Source organism: Stylophora pistillata, chromosome 3 (assembly GCF_964205215.1).
Source record: "Stylophora pistillata chromosome 3, jaStyPist1.2, whole genome shotgun sequence".
Taxonomy (NCBI): Eukaryota; Metazoa; Cnidaria; class Anthozoa; order Scleractinia; family Pocilloporidae; genus Stylophora; species Stylophora pistillata.
Window position 1 is genome coordinate 45,053,465 of NC_142521.1, and position 7,500 is coordinate 45,060,964.

The following is a 7,500-nucleotide window of genomic DNA, read 5'->3' on the forward strand; positions in this document are numbered from 1 at the left end:
CGAATCTGAACGGTATATGCAATACACTGAAACGAATCTGATTGGTACGAGCAATGTACCCTGTGCGAACTGATTTGTGCAAGCAAAATAACCAGTGCAATTGGATTGACGCGGATATTACCACTTTCGACGAATGACATGTCTTTTTGTTTGTCTGTTTTTGTTTGTTCTGTCTTTCAAAAATTAACTAAATGAACACTTTAAAACAAACCATACCAGGTCGGCAATTTTGTATTTCATTCATTTAAGAATAACAATCAATGCAAGACTGAGCTTCCTGCGTTTATGCACATGCTTATTATCTCAGAGTGTACCATACTTAGAGGGTTTTATTGGGATTGGCCGTATAACGGCGAAAAAAATGTGGACTTTAGGCGCACAAAATGACAAAATTTAACCGATAGTCGTAAAATAAGTAAACCGTTAAAAAAATTGTGGTGACAATAATAGAATGATATTAACCGTTAGCCTTAACAGCCGTCACCCCATTGAGACCCTCTTCTTGTAACTTTATATCTCAGATATAAGTTCAAAATTTCAGAAAGAAATCTCAGGCTTCTCTCTCTAAAAAAGTTTACTTTTAAAAACATCGTTTGTAGGTTCCATACTTTAGATTTCCACCCGGCCATTAAAAAAAGATAATTATTCTGACACAAATTTACAAGATTTAAAAGTTAGCTTCTTGTTGTTTCCGTTGCGAGGGAGCCAGCAAACTCAGCAGCTTCCTTTGGAACAATTCTTACCCTTTCACGGCGGAAAGAGAACAGATTGCGAAATTCTCTTTGGAACTCGCCATTTGTGAAAGAGTAAATGAAGGGATTTACTGAAGCACTCAAAAATAAGAAAAACGCTGATAGCATAGCTGAAATTCTTGAGCTGGTTTCTGGGGAAAAACGAAACCAGAGCGCTAGTGTCCACATTGGTATCCAGCAACACAAAAATCCCGCGGCCACGAGGAACAAAACTCGCGTAATGTTTGTTTCTTTCACCGAGTTTCGTATTGCACCATTTTCAGTCCTGTTCTGTAGCGATATGATTATACTCTGTTGATGGTCATGGGTTTTTAAAAATATCTTATAATAGCATAAAATGCCGATACACAACGGTACAACAAAAAGCAATCCAATAGTGATGCAATAATGAACGATTCGACTTTCACTGGTTGGGTAATCAAATGAGCACATTGCGTAGCTTTGGACAAATTCAATTTTGACCCAATTTGTGACTCGGGCAATGAAGAGATAAAGTGCAAGGGAAAGCCACAGGCAACTCAACCATATCTTAGATTTACGCGGTGAGAAAATCTTCTTGTAGTGGTTCGTCTTTACAATTTTCACGTAGCGGTTAACTGCTGTCAAACCAAGGATTGCAGGGGTCACGTTTGAGGCGAATATATCAACAAAGCCTTGGATTTGGCACAAGGCGTCGCCAAGGACCCATTTTCCAATGATCAGCGTTACAGAAGCTAATGTCATCTCTATTGTTGCAACGAGGAGATCGCTGACTGCTAAGGCAATGATATACAGGTTGGCGGTTGTTCGCAAGTTTGAGTTTCTGTAGGCTGCTATACAAACGAGACTGTTTCCAGTGATGCCTATAATGCTCAACGAAACGCTTGCTTCAGTTATGACAGCAGCTAAGCTTCGACTTGGTAGCTCCAAGTTTGGCATATTACTTTCTGAAAATGGAAAAGATAAATTACTATTCTATTACTCCACCCTGGGTTTAAAGTGAGTCGGTATTAAATCCAAGGTGTTCATCAATTTCAAAAATTATGAAGTGAATAACAATTTCATCGTAATTTCTTAAACAAACATTTTTTTCATCCTACCTCGCTGAAACGACATAAAAACAAAGCAGTGATATAAACTCGCTCCTCGTCTTGAATCGTTATGCTTGGAAGCAGAAGTTGTTAAATTGGAAGGGGGGTGGTTTACGCAAACACACGTTCTTTAGGATGACGGTCGATCTTTTATCGTTTTGCAATTTGTAATGAACAAATAAAAACAATTTTAATAATTCCGCCCTGCCCAGTTGGCGGTTTTTGTACATGCGTGTTGTCTGAAGGCTGGAAAGCGAAACCGATGATAACAATTGAATTTAAATCTGGTACCACGCAATCACGCGATGACCTCCACTTAGCGGGTTTGTTTAAAATCAGAAATATATGTTAGTCATCAGCCGGGAGGTCCGTATTGGAAAAAACTGTGCCCGAGGTCTTGGATAACGTCCCCAACCTACGGCCTCGGGCGGTACTCAAGACAGAGGGCACAGTTTTCCCAATACGGACCGACCTATGCTGGTGAATAGAATAAAAACAACAACAACAACAAAACAGACCCTCTAATTGTGGGGCTGTGCAGCCTTTGCCAAAAACATGCAGATTGATCAAAATGTAACACGCAAACTCACATCCCCTTCCGCGAAAAATTGGTGAGAATTTAGATCTATAAGTAAAAGATTGACATTTGACAACGTAAAGGGGGAGCAGATCGTTACTTCCCAGTAAACCCCTTTATGGAGATAAAATGCAAATTTGCAATCTAGCAGGTGTTTTCAGATCGTTCGTATGCATGAAACCAACACTCATTTCTCACCAAAAATAGACTACTTCCCGTTTGAGTTTTTCTCCAGATTGGCTACCGGTGCAATCATTGCAATGACAGGGCTCTTGTAAATACAAGAAATTTTTTATGCATTTCGCTTCGTTTTTCAAACTGTAGATATTAATTACGAGTGTTGATATGTCCTAAAAGTATTCTTCAATAGGAGATTTGAATTTTAAAATGGTACAATTTCATAATTTTCCGACTGTTAAGTAAAGAACGATTCAAACTTAATGAATCTACTACTATTCTATCACGAAACCCCCGTATCTCCATTAAAACGTATATGGTTGAAAGAAGCGTTTCAATCACATTTCTTCAAGGTGTTTGTTCATCCGAGGTATACCAAATGTTATCGTTATAAGTCGTTAGCTTTTCAGGGAGTGGTTAAAATAATATGCGTGGAAGCAGAAGTTGTTAAAATGGACGTGGACGGTTTACGCAAACAATGTAGCCGCTGAATCAATCGGTTAGTTTTAGAGTCTTTTAATCCAGGTTCATCAAATAAACGGCATACAAATGTTTCTGGAAGTAGAATTACACAATCGAAACTTGCAAACGCGAAGCAAAATAAAGCAAAATGAAAGTATACAAAGCTCAAATAAATCGAAATGTCGAACACTTACAAACAATCTGAGGGTTCCTTCTCAAAATAACTGAAAAATGTTCGTCGAAATCGATAGGATGAAAACGATTCCCATTCACAATCTTCAAAACAAAATTCATCATACACATGGCCGAACAAGATCACTCGCTCGGCCTGGTAACAACTAAGAATTTCGTCAGGTTAAAATCATGAAATGTCCGTTTGGAACCTACAAACCTACGTTCTATAGGATGACGTTTATCTTTTGTCGTTTTCCAATCTGTAATGAACAAGTGAAAACAATTTTGTTAATTTCGCTCATGCCCGGTTGGCGGTTTTTGTGTGTTGTCGATCTGAAGGCTAAAAAAGCGAAACAGATCATGGATACCTGATCGAATTTAAATCTGGCAGCAAACAATCACACGATGATCTCCTCTTAGCGGGTTTGAGTAAAATCGGCAAGGGAGATATTCACACAGAATCCTAATGAGCAAAAACTACTGAATACAAACGAGAAAATTACTGAATACAAACAAGAGAACAACTCATGGTCTCTTAACAAACAAAAACGTCAAGAGAAAATTGTATTTTAAAACACTGAAACTTTAACACTAGTGTTTTAGTTTTAAGTCCAAAATACGCCCTTTAACCTGCGGTGACCACTGACAATTTCATTTCTAACCTCCACCAGTTCTGTAGAGACGTTGAAAACTAGGAATATATTACTTTGCCAAAGTAATACAAACATTAATAGGCGATTTATCGGCAATATTCGAACGATATATCATTTGGAGCGACATATCAGCAGTCACCTCGCCATCGGTAAAACTCACCACCAGCATGTAATCAGTCTCGCCACCAAAGCGCGTTATCTAGTCACCAGGTAATAATATAAATTTCAACTTACTTACTTAGGTATTTCCTTTGCAAGTCCAAATATGAAAATTGAGTTTGTAATTCATTTTCCTACGTTACCTAGTTCGAGAAAACTGTTATTGGCGCCAATTCGCCTGGCTTCTTTTGGCACTTTTTACCCACTATTTACATTGTTGCCCGCCAAGGAATACGCCGATTTGCATATGTCTTACCCCTTAAGCTGTCAATGGATTATTGGGTTTCCATCAACCTCGTGTCCCCTAAGAAAGTTATTTGAATTATTTTTATATTTGTACGTTTTCGGTACTTGTGTGTTTCATTTACCTGTGCGGCTCCTACTCGACTTCGCTTTGTTCCGCTTTTAGTCTTTTTCTTCTTCTTCAGTCAACTCGTATTGTAAATTTCCCTTTTTTCTACCTCTTCTTTTTTTCATTAATTGGAAAACCTCTTCATCGATACATGTGGGCGGAGAATACGTTTTTTGACAAATAAATTCAAGTTGCAAGCAATTTTAATCATTATGATGACACCAAATGTCGCGAGAATTACTTTTCAGCAGAAAATTATAGTTTCAGCCCTTTCTTTTGTATATAGCGCAATTTCTCTTCATTTAACACGTCTACGTGTGCAACGTGGAAAGTTTTTGTATGTATTGCAGCCGACGTTACAACAGCAACGTCGTGGTATTTTGGCCTGAAGCAAAATTTTCTTCCATCGAGGAATAAGAAAACACGATTACAACCTCAAACATCACATGCTACTTCACGCTAAACTTGGAAGAAAGAGTCAGCTGTAAACGCCAATTCGTGTCACCTTTTACTCTATTTTCTTAATCAATGTTTTTCTTGTTTTGGAATATATGCATATACTACTTCACTAAGGTTGTCAATAGATTATTATGCTTTCTTATATTTGAACATTCTCTGTTCTAGAAATGTTGTTCTTTTCGGGAGACTTGTACTAAAGGTTACGTGAACACCTTTTTCACTTGACTTCACTTTTGCAACGAGTTAAAAAATTCTTCTTTTCTCATATTTAAGGTAAGTTTTATGACAAAAATTACGATTCGCAATTTGAAAAAATATAGAAAAATCAAGGGCATCTCCTGATACAAATACATTTGAAAAAAAAATTACCAAGGGGAGAGTGCATGAAAGAGGAATCAGCTTTCACAAAGCTAGAAGGCTTTCATAGCCAGAAGCCTGAAAGAGTTATTTTCCACTATAAAAATTCTACTTCTATCTTTGGCACAAATTTTATCAAATAACATTAGATCAACTATGGCGGTGGACTTTCTTCACTATAAAAGCGTCCTCTGCCCTCCCCTGGTAACCGGCGAATCTGTAATTGAGTGTGTCAAGTCTTTTAAATTTCTCGGGGTTTATTTTTTTTTTTATTTATCAAGCGGCTTGACATGGGGGGAGCACACGGACTATATAGTTAATTAAGTAAAAATACGTTGAACAAAGAGAAAAGGATCCTATTTCATAGTTTTTAGCATTACAATTGTACTCTTTGCCTTGTTTTTGCTTTTCTAGACTTTGCTCCTGTGCATGTGAAATTCGGGATACAACACAGGTTGTTTAGACGTAATTGACATGTAAAAAGCTCGTAAACATAAAAGCTCTAGAGGATTGCGTAGACGTTTACTAATATTTGCATTTTTCGCCGTGTGAAATTTTTGTAGCGAGGTAGAATTGTGTGGTAAAGCTTAGGGAAACCTAATCAAAAGTGCAAATAACAATTAAACTGTATTGGGAAAACACCGTTTCAACACGAGGTAGAACTTTAAAAAATTACTGCAAGCAACGAAAGGGATATTCAACACGGCAGTCGAAGATAAAAGCTGGTAACATTTTCTGTCTGTATGCAAGAAACCCTTTAGGTGTAATCTGGTCGGTGCAGGCCACATACCCTGCGTAAATTGATTGGTGGAGCAACACACTCTTACGAATCTGATTGATGTGAGTTAATAATAATAATAATAATAATAATAATATTAATAATAAATAATACCTTTATTCACTATAGTCACTAAAATTATTTACAAAAATTATGATAAAAATTGGCCCGCTTCGTTTAATAATAACGATAGTAGTTATTTACAATTTTAAACCATATATATCTAATTACTTCCAAATTTTTAAAATAATTAATATTAATGTTCACGATAGAGGACTGATTACAATATATGAGAAAAGAAAAAACTTAACATTACTAAATAGGAAAAACTATCAAAATAATAAAGACCTAAAAATTGAGTGCAGATGTAAACCAGCTACAGCGAGGGTGAAGTCTTCTGTGACCCCGCGTGATTTAAACGGAACCCTAGAACCTCTTACGCATCTGTTTACAGTTCTTAATATGGCAAATGAAAGTTGTATTCGTAGCCAGGATATGACGCTGGCATAGGGTTCATTACTTTTGTTCGAAAGCTTATTTGCGAGGGTTCTTAAAAAGTTCTGACAGTCCAGTCCCATGCCTCCGTTTGTACCAAACACTAACTGTGTAAAAGTTCCCATTTCCACATCCATCACTCTCTGGTTGTATTTCCTCTTCTTCTCGTTTTCTTGCTCTTTGAAGATCGTAGCTGTGGACTTGCCCTGGTTGGACCAGGAGTTAACATGCGTTACACGTACGTCGAAAAATTCTGTTACTCCTGGTGTCCAAAAGCCTCCTCCCTTCATGTCCAGCCTCGCTTCTCGACTTGTGACAGTTGACTGCAGGTTAAAAATTTCATTGTCGAGTGGTTGTCGAAGTGGCTCTGTCTCCACATTTCTGCACACTTTACTGATGTGTAATGTCAGTAGATCTCGGATTGTATAATAATAATAATAATAATAATAATAATAATAATAATAATAACAAGAATAATAATAACAATAATATATTAAACCAGGGTAAACCCGTTAGCAGAAGCTGTTATCAATAGTTAACATGCTCAAGTGAATCTGACTGGCGTGGCTAATATACTTTTCCTATCTGATAAGTGCGAGAAACGTAGTCTTACGACTCTGATCGGTATATGCAATATACTCAAACGAATCTGATTGGTACGAGCAATGTACCCTGTGCAAACTGATTTGTGCGAGCAAAATAACCGGTGCAATCGGATTTCCTTCATTTAAGAATAAAAATCAATGCAAGACTGAGCTCCCTATGTTTATGCACATGCTTATCATTACTCGGGCAATGAAGAGATAAAGTGCAAGAGAAAGCCACAGGCAACTCAACCATATCTTAGATTTACGCGGTGAGAAAATCTTCTTGTAGTGGTTCGTCTTTCCAATTTTCACGTAGCGGTTAACTGCTGTCAAACCAAGGATTGCAGGGGTCACGTTTGAGGCAAATATATCAACAAAGCCTTGAATTTGGCACAAGGCGTCGCCAAGGACCCATTTTCCAATGATCAGCGTTACAGAAGCTAATGTT

At 37.4% G+C, this 7,500-nt stretch overlaps 1 pseudogene; it reads right to left on the bottom strand.

Annotated features, from left to right (window-relative positions):
* Positions 1-7,500, bottom strand: part of LOC148736344 (octopamine receptor beta-1R-like) — an 8,094-nt pseudogene that overhangs the window by 239 nt on the left and 355 nt on the right.